At 40.5% G+C, this 16,290-nt stretch overlaps 1 protein-coding gene across 3 annotated transcripts in view; it reads right to left on the bottom strand.

Annotated features, from left to right (window-relative positions):
* Nucleotides 1-4,579, bottom strand: part of satb1b (SATB homeobox 1b) — a 56,888-nt gene extending 52,309 nt beyond the window's left edge. For 2 of the 3 annotated variants that reach the window (XM_005744020.1, XM_005744024.1), the window contains exon 1: nt 4,128-4,579. The gene's annotated coding sequence lies outside the window, so the exon portion shown is untranslated. Of the gene's footprint in view, nt 1-2,362; nt 2,386-4,127 lie in introns of those variants that run through there. The other variant, XM_005744023.2, reaches the window with a different exon arrangement.
* Between the last annotated feature and the right edge of the window lie 11,711 nt (nt 4,580-16,290).

Genomic DNA, 16,290 nt, shown 5'->3' with positions numbered 1-16,290 from the left:
GATAAGGCAAATGTGTGTGTGTGTGTGTGTGTGTGTGTGTGTGTGTGTGTGTGTGTGTGTGTGTGTGTGTGTGTGTAAGACAGAGAGTACAGTATCTGTTGAAATTGTTTCATTGGGGTATGTGGGTGGGTATTAACAACCTGATCTTAGCGGGATGCGCTTTCCTCTAAATCGCTGTTTTTTTCCCTCCCTCTGAACAAAGGATTCAGAAAAACCTACACAGATCGGATGAAGACAAGCATCGAATGAAAGACAATGAGGGTTTTTTTCCCTCTTGAGAAAAAAAAACATACGATTAGACCGGTAATAATATGATTTGAATCATGAAAACTTGAATGTGTTTGCGTCTGTAATTTATATTTGATACAGGAGCATGAAGCACAATAAAGAACAAGAACACCCCCCCCCCCCCCCCCCCAACTCCAAACTCCAAAAAAAAATCTAACATAAGAGGGATGTCATTTCATAAAAGCGTGACAAAACCAATGTGACGGACTTCGGATATTTTTTTATGTCCCAGGGAGGACACGCCAAGCCATTCAGCGAACGGGGCTGACTGTGGGGACCCAAAAACAATATGATGCTTTTATCACTAAGCCAAGGAATCTGGATCAACAGTATGCAAAGCATATGCCAAAATAAATGCAGTTGAACATGCCGGGACAACATAACCCACCCCTGTTTCTTTCTTATAGGGAACTTTCCAGATAATGACAAAATGAGCTGTAACTCCTGAATCACACACACTAAAAGCATGCACCCAGGGTGGTATGTCTGTAACTGACAGGGGGGGGCTTTCTTACATTTTTGAGCCCTGGAATGCAGCAGTCATTATTAACTCACCAGCGTTTTCTTATTCCACACTAGTTGTAACACGCCACCAAAAAGAAAAAACGGGGAAAAAAAGAGGGAATCATTGTTATCTTTCTCCTCTATTAGCAATCATAACAGAGCTATTTCATACAGAGGAGGCATGGCGGGGAGTGTGGAGGGATGGAATCCCCAAAGAGCCACACATTAAAAAACGAGACAGGCCTCTTATTTACTGGCGACAGTCTAATAAATACATTTGCTGGCAGCTAAACAGGTATTTACTCTGCTCCCTACCACAGGTATAATTTCACTGTTTGCTGAGCTGTTATTTTGCTACAGCGATAATTATCGAGGTGGTAAAGAAAGACGATTAATGGTTTTAGCCTGAGATATCAGCCTCAGCAAAGTGAGGAACAGCCCAGCTCTAAACTCCCAGCAAATACTCAGTGAGTGAGGTGGTGGTGGTGGTGGTGGTGGTGGGAGAGTTAATAAACAGCATCTTTTGCTGGAGGAATTCAAACAACAACCACGACACACAGCCGACACAGCAAAGCTTATGGAGACGTATAGGAGTGTCTGTTGTGTGTTTAGGGACAGCCTCTTTCCCTGAACTTTTTTGTCTAATTTGACTGAAAGCAATGATGATTGAGAGCATAATTCAATTTTAAAGCAAAGTGATGAAGCATTCCTAATATAATTTGAGTGCAGACTGCACAGCAAAAACAACAACAAAAATCACAACCTGTGCTCTCCGATGTCCACGCTAATTGGTGTCTCGGGGTCACCGGACAAACTTTCTGCTCCCGCTCACTCCTGACAACCTGCCCTTCAGAGTCTGTGAACCTGACACTGAGCGAGAGCACGGCAACGTGCAGACGCTGATATACGCTTAACTAACACCACCTCCACCTGAGAGATAAGATTTAATTTGTCATCCTGCCAGTCCTAAGAAACCCTTTGACCTGACGACCTGAAACTGATGATTAAAAGAGATGTGATGCAGAAGCGTCACTGGGATTTAAAAGCAAAAGACGGTGAGAAAGCCCTGAGTGTTTGTGCACACTACACGCTGATTTCCTGCTATTACAACACTACTACAGTACAGTAAATGCCGCGTGCACTAGTTTCGATTAGTCGTAATGAAAACAAAACTAAGCTCTGAGGGGAAAAATCTGAGTACAACAAGGTTAAACCTGTAACTTAAAAGAAGAAGGGTGAGTATATTTAAATGTCTTCTCAGATCGTAGGTTTATTGTAAATCACGGTAGGGTTATTGTAAGAACTGGGAACACATTCAGAGGATTTCATTAGGCACTAATAAGCTGTAACAGATGTTTAAGCTTTACTGCTGGATCTGTGTGACCCAGCAGTATGAAGCAACGCTGACATCTTCACACTCTGATTCTTATCATTCCTGCTAAACTAGAACGAGTGGAGAAATTTTGCCAAACATATTGACATGGTATCGTATGTACACAAACATTTTTTGTGCCACTTTCACAACCGCAAGCTGATAAGGAGTGGTTGTAATGAAGGCGAGGAGTAATACCGAGAAGTTTTGCTTCAACGCTCACAAACTGCCGTTGAGGCTTTCTTCTGGTTGTCTGAGGACTTTTACAAGAAGTGACACATGGCAGCCCGAGACAGGAAAAGGGCTGTTTGTCATTGCTGTCTAAGGCACTGACCAGATAAGCCACAGAACCTTGAACTGCCACAGATCTGCAAAGATAAAAGGGAGAAAAATCACCGGTGTTGTGCCATAACCTGCTTTTTCCCATGCAGTAGTGCCACTCTTGACCTTGTAATTTGCACGTGCGTGAGCAACGCACATGACCTGACTACAGCAGCAACATGGTAAACAACCGGTGACACCGTGAAGTAATTATTATTTTTCAGAAAGCTATCAGATCAGGTCTCTGAAATGCAAAACGCCGCTAGATTATTATTATTTTGTATAAAATTAATTTCTCTGCACAATTGTCACAAAGGATCACCCCTGTGCCACATCTTGCTTGTGCCTTAAACGCAAACTCTACTCTGTCTTACATGTGTGTATTTATGCTGATATCTATATATAAATAATCTCGAATATCTGAGTGAAAGCCACTGGCCTTGCTGCTGTGTGAAATGTCAGCTATTTTTCAAAAGGAACAGACAGAGAGTGAAACCTTTAAAAACCTGTAAACCACAGAAGATTGGTGCCCACGCATTTTGAGCACACTAATACATCTTCTCATAACTGCTCCCTATTCTCTATCTCTTTATCTAACACACACATAAACACACACACACAGGTCTGGTTGTACCTGAAATTACTTTATCAGCACTGTGACAAAAGCCATAAGGCAGACCAAAACAGCATTACCACGCCGACTCTGTCATCACATCCTCCTGACTGCCTCACGCCAAGTCAAGCAGAAAGAAAGCAATAAAGTCATTTAATGTTTGTTTCCTTCTGAGTCTCTCACACCTTTTTTTTTCCTTTTTTGGGTTCGTTCGTTTTTTTTTTAAGAGTTACACAAAATGTTTCATGTCACAGCAGTTAAAATGTTCAAGCAAGTTGACACGTAATTAAATGGTAAGTATGTGGAGGAAATAAATGAAGTGGCTCTAATGGCCTAATAAAAAGTAGTAAAAGTAGATGGGCAGTTGGGCTGCAGTAGATTCATTTCTAATAGACGTGTCAGCTGTTTGATAGCACGCACTTCATTATAAGTAAGAGAGGAAGGCCTGATTTTGAAGTCTAGTATTTTCTACAAGATTCACGACTCGACGGAAAACTAAGCAACTTTCTGTGACACGGTCAGGCCAGGAGCAGCGGTGGCGATGGCTGCATCACTTCTCCTCCTCCTCTGCTGCGACGCAGAGTAAGTTGTTAAATGAATTAGAGGAGATGGGTGCACTTAACCCCGCGAATATCACGAGTGCTTTGCTTATTTGTGCAGAAACGACACGGGCCCGTTTAAATTTAGAAAGTTCTGAATGCGTGCGTTTAGGTTCGGCGTCACCGCTCACAATCTCGATTTTAATTTTATTTATTTTATTTTAAAAATCTCTCTGAAATATTAAATTCTTACAGCCACTTTTGGTCTGCGGGTTTTAAGTGATTTGGAAGATGAAGGTCTGCAAAATTGCTTTTAATTCATTTAGAGTATCTCACTCTTCTAATTCCAAGGAGACCCCCTTTTTTAATGTGACACGCAATAAAAATGTGATTTCAAACCCGTGCAGATGCTCTAATAAAGAGGCATGTGACAGAATGACAGCGCACAGCGATCACTTGAGCAGAAACAGTTTAGAGTAAGAGACCGTACCTTTAAAGTCAGCAGTCGCCCGACCTCTTGTTTTCCATCAAAAGTTGAACAATCTCTTGTCACTGCTCCACGGCGAGAGATCCAAAAATAGGCGACTGCTCTGTGGGAGGAAGAACTGCTTTTTTTAAAAAAAGGAAAAAAAAAGTCAAAAGTCCTACGGATGAGGAGGAGGAGGAGGGGGTCGTCAAGTAGAAACCGCACTGGCGGAGGTTGGAGTGAAGTTGGGGAGCGCACACGGCTGATGGAGCGCAGAAACGCGAGCAACCGTGCGCTGCGGGCAGCGGGGGTGAAGAAGAGGAGAGTAGAGTAGCGGCATGTGAGGAGGGCTGCTTTGAGAGGGTGGCAGGTAAATGAACCGCCCCTCCCCGTTTCTGATGCTCAAATCGATGATTTGCCAGCTGTGGCGCAGCTTGTCTCATTGCCCCACTTTGGTTTTTACAGCCGCTCCTCTCCGACGCGCCGCTCTCCGGGGACAGAGAGCGAGCGAGAGAGAGAGCGAGAGAGAGAGAGAGAGAGAAGTCACTGCCAGGAGAGCTCTCACACTCATTCATTTTCATATTTACACGCCACATGTTTGCATGTCAAGAAGAAGAAGAAGGGAGGAAAAAAAAGTCTGGTAAATAGTAAAAGTGCGCGCAGCGGCGTGCGTTTTGCTCCGAAGCGACTCAAAGCCTGTTGTTTTAATAGCGGAGGGCAACCTGCCAGCTTTCCCTCCCCGCACACCTGAGCCGAGCATGAAACCGTACTGCCCGGTACAGTCTGGTATACATCACATGCTCGTATCGACATAAAGAGCTGTTTATTAAAGCAGATGGGTTGATTTGTCTGAAAGCCGCCAAAATATAGGAAACAAGGAAGGGGGGGAAAAAAGTTTTCAAGAATAATTAAGTTTGAACAATGCTGGTTGAAAGGCGTGTTAATGCTGCAGTCTGTTCTTCTGCTGTGTTTGCCGAAAGCTATTTTTCCAATTAATTTCGCCAATTTAAACAAGGCTTTTAGTGGGAAATAATTATTATTCCGACTATTCGGCAGTGAACATTTTTAATGCATCATTACTGAACCACACTCACTTTTATTTTATCAACGCAAGCTGTTGCTGTGTGCTTTTTTTGCGCTTATAACTTAACTGCGGACATCACGCAGACACAGATCCACCAACCGAAGTCAATACAGGCCTGTTTAAATAAGAAATAAAAATAAAAATATACTAAATGACTGCAAATTTGTAAAACCAGCATAGAGAGAGGATCATTTCATTTTATTTGTTGTCTTTGATATTTTTTAAGAACACAGTAAGAAGCTGAATTAGCCGAGACACTGAGGATGCTGACAGAGAAAGAAGAAGAGAGAAAAAACCTTTTATTTTCCGCCCTGATAGCGTCTAAATATATTTGTGATATTTTAATTGATTTTCATATACTGAGTGCTGTATTTATGTGAAAAAAATACAATATAGAGAGATATAGGTCGCTTTTTCTGCTGAAGTCTGAAAATAGATGGGAAACATCTGTACATATGGTAAATTCAATTTAATAGTCTTAATGAAGTACATATTACACTTAGTAAAGGAAATTATTTTATACCTCTACATGTTGTGCTTGAACGTCCCCAACAATATCCTTCAGCATCAGAGAAAAGATGAAAGAGTTTAATTCAAAAATAATTTATTATATTTGACTTTATTTGTGCTCATCGTGTATGTGCACGAGCTGCTGCTGATCATGTGGATGTGACACTATAATGTGAGTGTGTTTTATACTGTGTGTGTGTGTGCATCACAGATTGTGGTTTGCAAGAATTTTTTTTTTAAATTTGTGTCATGTGTTTGAACTTTCTTGCACCTTGCACATTTATACACATTTGTCACATGCACGCCTTTGTTTGTTTGCCTGCGTGTGTGAAATGATTGACAGTTTGCATCTGCACAGGCTAACTGCTATGCACTAGCAGGTGTGCAGGAGCCCACAGGTAATGCAGCTGTTTACTTACAATACGAACGTGTTTCTTTGGCTGGATTTAGCATAATAACACACTGATCCATTTACATTTACACTTAATTTACAAACCCCCGTGAAAATAGAATTAGTGAGGGGAGGGAAAGGAGCTAAAAGAAACTGAGCAACAGAAGGTGAGATGAAGACAGAGTTAGTCTTAAAAAAATCTGAATGTTTCTCTTGTTGTCCACGCTGAACGTAAAGGACTGGAGTCATTATTGTAAGCTCATATATGAAAATACTTCTCAGAAAAGTTCATTTGTTGTGGTTTTGGGACTCCACAAAAGTTTCATTATGAAGTATCTGAGATCTGCATTTAAAAAAAAAAACAGGGAGGAAAAAAATCACACACACACTCTCTCACAGATACACACAATCTCTGCATATGATTCACAACAGCTCTCTCCCGGGAGATTGAATGGGAATTGAAAAGTTCCAGTAAAGAGATTCAAATTTGCTTTTTGCATAATTATAAATTCATGCTAAGTTGGGGATGTTTTCATCATTACGGACAACAGCTGGTGATTTCAATGCAGCCTCTGTTTTATTCAACAATTCATGCTGCTGCCTCCCTGAGCCCACATGTGCTGCAGTTGTTACTTTAACCACAAGGGGGACCAGTGAGTTTCATGTTAAACAGGGTAGAGTAAGAGGAGAGGAGGTCAGCAAATGATGGCCCCTCTTTATAAGACTCTTTTCATTCTTTGGGTTTAATATGCTGGCATCCAGCAGCTTTTACCAGTATTTCTGAGAGTAAAAAAACAGCAAACCCTGACCTCTGGATTCAAACACAAAGAACATTAGTGCAGCAGCGATGTGCGAGAGCTGTGGATGTGTTCCAAAACATTAATACAAATTGTTAATGTGCATCTATGTTGCTGAAGCATGAGTAGGGCACATATAAAGCACAAAGAGAGGACCAAGTGTGTGTGAAGCGCAAGCAAATCAAAGCAGACCTTGAGCTGAGACATTTCAATCATCTGCACTAAAAAAATTTTCTCTGAAAACAATAAACAGCACTTGCAAAATTACAAGGGTTATACACCCCAGAATTAATCTTTCCAACCCATAACTAAATAGAGAGACACTGTTGCGTCTCCATCAAGTGGGTATATTTTAATTACAGGCTATTGACTACTCAAAGTAATTTGTCTCAGAAAGATGCCCAAGAGCTATAAGACAGACGTCTCGTCTAAATCAGGAATGCTCAGCCACTTTGTGTGCGGGTGTGTTTTCTTTTTTAAGCTCTGGTTTTGTGGTTAGCCTTTGTAACTTTCCTCAACTGATCTTTTATAATCTTTCACCTTTTAAAGATTAACAAGGATTCCTGTCTACCTATGACTTGTCTACCTGGCTTCATCCAAGGGTAAACACTGGCTTCCTACATTTTCTCCTCCTCTGATCTCCTCGGCAGGAATCGAAATGGAACTGCAATTTTTCCTTGCTTTTCTTTACAGCATCTCTTCACATTTTGAGAGAGGAGTATACTTCACAAGCTCACCTCTCAAATGAAACACTATTAATCCTCATTTGCGTGCTGCCAACGAGGACAGTGGAGATGAGAACCAATCAGAACAACAAAAGCTGACCCGCAGCAGCAACTCCAAAGCGCACACGCCTACAGCTGTTAATGGGATGTCAGTCAGCTGGGCGAAAGAAAACAGCCCAGAAGAGTAATTACTTTCCGGTGTGAACTCTCCCGTCAGATGTGGCAGCTTAATGTCACTTAGTACATTACTGCACGTGGAGAGCATCAGTTGAACATTGGTGGCAGCTGCCCAGATGTTAGAGGACTCTGTGATCACAAATTTTCTTCAGGTATACCGATGTGCTCGTTTTTCTGTGTAACACATTAAGATCTTGTGTCAGTTATGCAGTGAGGGGCACAGTGGGATTTCTTTTCCTTGAGCATCCTGGTAATGTGAACATCATGAAACCATCTCCAGCCCTGCAGTGTTAAACTCTTGACCTCAAACTGATCCTAGGATCACGGAGGATCATAAGGAGGATTTTTTTAAAGCTTAATTGAGCAAAAAGTTTTGAGTTTTAAATTTATATCACATTGTGTCTGTTGATCCCCAGAGAGAATGTGAAGTAATTTGGATCATCGGGAACAGCTGTGACTTTACTGGTTGTCAAAAAAAGACTGTGTTCTTTGTCCCTTGTTTCTTTTTTTCTCTTATCCACAGTCCTTGTACTGATAATGGTGACGCATCAGCTTCTTAAAGTTGAGAAACTACTACCTGATTAGTGTCAGAGAAAAGTATGTTTATTGTCAGTGGGAAACTCCTGTCTCCTCAGTCTGATGTTTGATGGGCTCTTCCATCCCACCCTCCTCCCTAACTTACTCTGGGTGCCTACTGACTTTCTCCTTTTCCTGGAGGGTTTTGTCTCTCTATTTCAAGCAACATTGTTTTTAAACACTTGCCTTTCTTGTTGAAGGAAAACTTTAATCAGAAGAGTCTGAAAGTCCAAGAATTCTATTTACAAAAATCCAACGCAGCATTAAAGAGTGGCTCTTGGTTGGTGGCAGTGTGCATATGAAATTACGATGTACGATTGTAGCTCTTTGTCATATTTTGGATGTCGTTGGGTTGTTCGTAGCTCTTTCAGAGGCATTTCTGCTCTAAACGTGTCACACGGTTTCACTTTGATAATCTCTGAATTGTTCAACAGCTGAAAAAAGAATCAAAGATTAAAGGAAAGTAGAAAATCAGATATATTTCAGTCTTTCACTCTGATACATATCAGTGCTCTGAACTAACTGTTTAAAAAGGACACAACATTAAACTCACCTACCTAATAGTGTGTAACCCTCCCCAGGACCTCTGGAGTGTCCTGTAGCATTTGTCTCTAGAACATCAGAGCCTTTGGGTGGGGCTGCAGATGTTGATCAGATTGGATTTCATGAACAGTTGACCCACTGAGGGAGGCTAATGTCGTTGGGAAGTGCCATTACCACGAGGCATGTGTGTCTGCAGTGTGCAATGTTTAAATGAGTGACAACTAACAAATTAAAGTCCACACAATGACACAACACAGTGTTATCAGTGTCATGCAGTTCACCTGGGACCGTAAGTATGAATCATTCAAATATTTGTGTGTGTTCATATAAGTAGAAAACAATGTAAAAGTGAAATGAGCACTTTGAATGGAATATTTCTACAGTGCAGTATTGTTGCTCTGAGATCTGGTTTATTATCACTTATGTGTAGACGACATCATGCCTTTCATGTGAATTCAGTTTTATAAAATATGCTTTTAATGCAGCTGGAATATATAAAATGACCACATTGTCTCTGTCAAAGGAACAAAGAAACACCAGGTGTTAAGAACATCTGGTCAAGGGTCGGTTAAAGTGTCTATATGTTGCAAAAAAGCAGTCGTGTAATTATATATCTTAATATTACACATTATTTAGGATGATACCACCCGCAAACAGTTGGATTTTCTGTCATAGAAAGGAGGCTAAAGAGCATGTATGTTGTTAAAAAGTTACGCATTCCTCTGGCATCCATCCACGCAACATTTAACCCGTAGCTTGGTCGTGTCAAGTCTGTAAACACGGCTGGATGTCGGGCATGTCAACCAGCACAGAGCTAGGGGAACTACAGCGTCTAGGCCTCTGTGTTTGACATGCATCTCAGAGCAGCGCTGCCGTCACAGTGAGACACCCTATCTCCTGGAGAGTCTATTAGCTGTGCTTAATTAAACAAATGTGATTAGACTGATCCAAACTCACACAACTGAATCCCCGGTAAGAAGTCAACCATGAGAGGAGGCTGCAGAGAGAAAGTCGAGTCACGCATGGCTTGGCTTTATTAATAGCGCCTATTACACACTAACGCACAGCCTTGCAAGCTGCAGAGTTAACGTGTGAGTAATGTGTGCGGGCAGCGACGTTTTCGGGTCCACTTCTGAAGTTTGTCAATCAGAGTTTAGTGCTGACGTACAAAGAGAAAACGAAAGTCGGAGTATCAGGATAAGGTGATAACTAATAAGAGATTGATTACTGGTAATTTAGTGCAAAATACGTGGGAGGGATTTAGCCACGGCTGTCTGCTGTAACTGGGTGGAAAGCAACAGGGAAATTTTCACTAACTTGAAAAAGATGAATCATTGACAGAGACAGAGAGATGAGAGAGAAACCAAGGTAACTCCATGTGCTAATATTTTAGGGGGATTTTAACTGTGAGTCATTTCAATTCACCGTCAAGCGTAAGCTGTTTCTGTCAAGAAATATTATTTGCTACTCAGTAGGTTTTTAGTTGAGGAAAGAAGTAGCAGAAAGATGCAGAGTTGCAGAAACTCAGTTAAAGTTTGAACTCTCTCTGCCCTTGCATCTCCTCAATTTGATTGTGCACTCATTAGTCAATCACAGACAACCTAGACATGCAGGGCAGCGCTGCTTAAAACAATGGTCTGTCTATGTCTGAGTGAACCGAGGGCTTCTAATGAGCCACTGCAGGTAATATGGCTCTGATATCTAACTGGGTGGATGCCAGTTCAAATAATGAGGCCTCCGGTAGTTTCTTAAAAAGTTCACCAAGTTTAGTTCAATTAAATGACTCCTTTAAAACCCTCGTCTTTCAAAAATAGCAGAGTTCCCGTAGTTGAATTTTTTCCACAGGCTTCTCGGGTCAGGCAGTTTCAAAACGGTATAAATTCATCTACACACCGTCCTTAAAACAACAACTGTGTCATATATTTCCTTTCATTTATTATTTGTGTCGTGCACTACATTTTGTCACTCAAAGGATCCGAGAACAACCAATTCGGTACATTCAGGAAGCACCAAGGTGCTAAACTCCTCCTGAATAGTGTTTCTCTAACCTGAAGTGGTGTGCTTGGAGGAATATTTGACACCCAGAGGAACTGTGTTTGGGCTGGATTGGTGACTCAGTACCAATATTTTTGCAACTTGCTATCTCAGATTTATAATTATTATAATATAAAATGCTTTCTGGCAGAAGTGACCCTTGGTAAGGTTACTTACCAAAGTTTAACCTCAGTATCTTCATGACTTGGTTTGTTTTTAAAACTTGCTAACTGTAGATATGAAATGGTCTTTATATCAAAAACAACATACTGCTTTCCTCTATCTCAGCTTCTTCAATGTGCAATAAAATCAGAGTAGGTGGATAGTAGCAACCTAGCATATGTTACAGGTATGGTAGCCTCCGCAGTGGCACCCTGCAGAATACACAACACCAGCGGAAAACACGAAACGCCAATAGTTCGATGTGGAGAGTTTAGTGTCAGCCGAGGGGGTAAAAGTTGATTAGGAATTATTTGCATCATGACAAAAATAAATCTGATGTCTGGGTGGAATTTTGGCAGCCTCATGTAGCAGGCTGCAGAAACCATACTGGTCAAACCTGAACAAAAAGAGCATGGGGGTTTATACTGTAACAACCTGTGAGCCTGGTTTACCAGCTGCTGTAAAAATGTTGGACATCATGATATTTCTTTAGCTGAAGAAAAACACGGACAGCAACAACAAAAAATAAATACACAAAAGTGGGAGTTTTTTGTGTGTGATCTAATATTTACAAACACAATTGTGAAAAAGTTGAGACGCTGTGCAGAATGTTATTCACGATAACACACAGAAAACATCAAATGTCTGAAGAGAGAAAATGCACCATTTTAAGAAAAATATTAGCACATTTTGAATTTGATGCAGCAAAGGTGGAGGAGCGTATTACAACTGATTACGGTAATTGGCAACAGGTCTGTAAAACGATTGGGGTGTATAAAGAAAACTTGGAGAGACGGGCAGAGGTTCACTAATCTGTAGCACACAAATTGTGGAAGAGTTTCAGAATAATTTTCCTCAATTTAAAATTACAAGTCTTTTAATATTTAATAATTTAAACGTTTGGAGAATCTGAAGAAATCTCTGTGTGCAAGGCTGAAAATCAGTATTGGATCCCTCTGATCTTTGGGCCCTCAGGCATGATTCTGTGATGGAAATCATGCACTGCATGAGCTCAGGTAACCTCCCAGAAATCACTGTCTGTGAACACTGTCTTCACGGTGCACAAATGCAGGTTAGAGCTGCAGCTGACCCAAAGCTCATTTAAAAGGGAATGAAGCAAAGTGGGAAACTGTTCTGACGTCAACATGTGAAACATGGGCGCTGCACCCTCTGGACTAAAGCGAGAGGATCCATTGATACTCATCAATCATATCACAACAGTGAGAGATACAATGTGTTTCTCAATTATTTGTCCCTCTCCTGCAGTTACTGCCCTTTTTAACAGTAGACTCTCATCCAATAAATCATTCAGCCTTAACAATTTTGTCACTTCTCAAAAGTTGGATATTTTCTTTGTCACTGAGCTCTGGCTCAAACTTGGTGGCTGTTGTGCCCTCTCACCAAGGGAAAAGTTCTTGAATTCCCAGAGGTGCTCGTCAGCTCTTTCAAATTATTGAAGGAAACATCCAACCCAGTTACAACCACAGCACTGAAACAGCATATTGAACATTACTAATGATATCCTTATGAGCTTGGATAATAGTGAACATTCCACTTTAGTCCTGCTCGACTGATCTGCAGCCTTTGATACTGTTGATCATGCTGCTGCTATTAGCAGATTACAAAACTGCTTTGTCATCACTGGTACTGCTCTCAAATAGTTTTCTTCATACTTATCAAACAGACACTTCAGAGTTCATATTAATCTATGAATGTCCTCATTTGCACCGCTCATATGTGGAGTGCCCAAGGGCTCAGTCCTTGGACCAGTTCTGTTTTCTTTAGAAATGTTGCCTCTGGGCCAACTAATCAATGGTTTTAATGGAATCTCCTACCACTGCTATGCAGATGATGCACAGTTATATTTTTCTGTGAAGCCCAACAGCCTCAACAGCCTCTCCTGCTTCAATAAGTGTTTCTCTGATATTAGTAATCGGATGTATCCTAATTTCCTCTATCTTAATTCTAGTAAAACTGAGGTTCTAGTGCTAAGCCGAGGCAGTTTCTCCAAGGAAGTAAGTCAAGCACATCAGCCCCCTCAGCAATAACCTCGAATTATCGGCTAAAAACCTTGGTATCACTTTTGAGCAGCATCTGAATTTTGGAACTCTTATCTCAAAGGTTACCCAGCCTAGTTTATTTAATATGAGACATACTGCAAAAATCAAACCTTCTCTGTCAGTCAGTCATCTTGAACTGCCCCTTACTCTGACTTTAATATCAGAGGTCATTGTGCTTTTGAGGTTGTAATGCCCAAACTGTGGAACAGCCTTACTCAGGCTGGCTGACGCTGTTATTTTTTTTAAGCCAATGCTGAAAACTCAGTTTTTCAGGTTAGCCTTTCCTTAAACTGTTGCCTTTCGTTTGTTGCCAAAGTTTGAAACTGAATATGTGTGTGATTATGTGTCTGTATGTTTTAACATGTACACTTATGTTCAGTTTGTGGCTTTTTAAAAAACAAACTGTGAAGCATTTTGTAACTCTGTGCTTTGAAAGGTGCTGTATAAATAAAGTTATTATTATTATAAGATCATCATCTTCTATTAAAACATTGTGCTCATTTAAGGCAATTTTATTTTAAAAAGGTAAAACTATAGATATATTTTTCTAAGCTGATATGGCTCGTGTGACACTATATAAATATTACATATTGTTTGGTTAATCTCCTCCCTACAGTCATTTTCTTAGAAAGATTAAGAGAAGACACTCCCTTCTATATCGACAAAGAAGCAAACAGGAAGGATGGAGGAAGTATTTACTCTACTTTGTTTTGTTCAAGAACAATGTCATGGTACTCTACATAATTACATAGGGCAGGTAGGCATGATGAATCCATGGCAACATGTACAGTTTGTCGACACCAGGGAACACCTGTAATGATGTGAAAGGGAGCATTTGTTTGTGTGTGTGTGTGTGTGTGTGTGTGTGTGTGCGTTTGAGAGTGTGATTTAAAGAACATTACAAACAGCGTTAGTTTAAGCTTCACTGGAGACATGAAAACAATGAAGTAGCAAGAATGATTCAATTAACTTTTTGTCCAAGCGAGCGCTACTTTAACCACGGGAATGTTAAACTGCAGTGCGGCGAATGCGTTAGCTGCACTGTATTTAGTAATTATTAACACATATCTATTCTGATTCATACCAACCACATAAATATGGGCTCAAGAAAGGTGGTCTGCTGCTAATGATAAATTAGCAATACACAATTTCTCTATGACTTGATGGTATTTATATATAGTGATTTTAAGAGCAAGATAAAGAGATTCAGCAAAGTTTTGGTGACCTCAAAGGACTTGAATGAGCTCTGGCAAAACTTTCTCCGCTTGTCTTCATTAACATGGAACACAGAGGCAGGTTTATCTTGTAAGGGGGCTATATCTGTACTCAACCATTTATCCAGGCCTGCAACGCCATTTTGTACTACATCCATCACATCACCATTAAGAATTGGAATGCCTTTAAGCCTCTTATGCACATTTCCATTTTAGCCACCATGGCTTTTTTGATACCACTGCAACCAGAGGAATCTCTAATTCTGCATAATTTTTCAGCAAAGCTTGGCTAACCTAATTGTGTTCTTAATGTCTGGAGCTGTTCAAGTAAAGACACCGCCAGCTGTGCGAGGTTAAGAATTTATGGTAAGTTATTGTTTTGTGACTGAGTTGTAATGGCACCTGTGCAGGAATTCAAGTCCAATTTAATACCCACTGTTGAAATCGCTTCATTTCTGTTAGCGAGGCCGTGAACAAACCTACAGCACTGTTACACTGAATGTGACGGGATGCGGTGGAACAAACGCTAAAAATGTAGCCGTTTACAAGCTTAAAGCCTACAATAAAAGTTAATGCAAAAGAGCAGTTCAAAATGAGCACTGAGCTGCAGGATCGATTCACCCAAATTTCACAAATGTGTCTACTGATGTCACCCCATAACAGCGAGGTAAATTGAGTTTAAGATGAAAGATTGAAAACATGTCTTAGTATGTTTTTATGCCAGTGAAGCCCTTTGAACCTTTTACATGTGATATTAGACTAGACAAATCAAATTGAAATGAATTCTATGAACGTCTCATGTTTACAGCAACAGAAAAAAAAGAAAGCTGCAGCATTTCTAGAAATCATGAAGTTGTTACTCAAAAAGGAATCCACAAACCTACATCTCGCATGAAACTCGCATGAAACTCACATGAAACTACTCTTAACTAGGTTTGAGCTTTTTTTTCCTTTCTTCTTTTTGAAGTAATGAAGTTGTGGTTTCAGGACATTGTTGCTGAGTTTTTCAAATGTGTTCTTCTGGCATTTGGCGGTCACCAAGTTTCGCTGAATTCAAGAAAATGCTGAGCTGAACCTGGGAAAGTTTGGGCGTAAACTGCACCTCTAAGTCCATTATTTAGCTGCAGCTTTAAGCATAAAAATAATACTTGTAATAGTAATCTTAAGAGAGTGCATATTATCCCTCTGTTCAGCACTTTGGCTGACACTTGATGTCTTTTAAATGTGCTATATAAGTAAAGCTGACTTGACTTGACTTCTTTATATTACTTTTTGAGTAGTGATTTAAAGGTGGATGCTGAGTTTGCTAACCTCAGTTCCTCTGCTAAACCGCTAACAGAAAATGCCCAATTTCCTTCAGTAATGAGATGGTGCCGGGAGCAGTTTGGAGAATCTGACCCAGGCGGCATCTCGGTTCATAAAGAGTGACTAAATCTATAATGTAGTTAGTAAGTAGGGAGTAAGGCCACGTAAGGCCTGAAAGGTAATTAATAAAAGTTTAAAATCAATTTGAGGTAGCCAGTGTGGAGACAATTTGTGAAGTCTGACAGCTGATTTTTAAATGAGATGAAGGCTGATAGGGACTTCTGGCTGAAGTTCAAGGAGAGAAGTTCACAGCAGACTTAAAGTGTGATGAGATGAAAGCATGGAAAGCAAGCTTGGTCCTTTTTTAATACTACATAGTGACTTTCACTGGGCTGTTTATACCTGGTAAATGTTTAGCTTGCATACAAAAGAAGGGCCTAGTCTGTGAATCACACTTTTTGAAGCCTCAACCACAATATGGTTGTTAATTTTAGAAGTTTGGGCTGGCTTTAACCTCTAAACCAAAGGTAAATGCACACCCATGAAGTAGCGAGTTATAAGGTAGGCCTGCTTATTGTCATGCTGACTGTTACAACCCCCAGCAAAATC

The sequence above is a fragment of the Pundamilia nyererei genome, unplaced genomic scaffold, assembly GCF_000239375.1.
Source record: "Pundamilia nyererei isolate P.nyererei 1_Seehausen unplaced genomic scaffold, PunNye1.0 scaffold00138, whole genome shotgun sequence".
NCBI classification, from domain to species: domain Eukaryota; kingdom Metazoa; phylum Chordata; class Actinopteri; order Cichliformes; family Cichlidae; genus Pundamilia; species Pundamilia nyererei.
The sequence above is the reverse complement of the archived record's forward strand: the minus strand, read 5'-3'. Positions and strand labels throughout refer to the sequence as shown.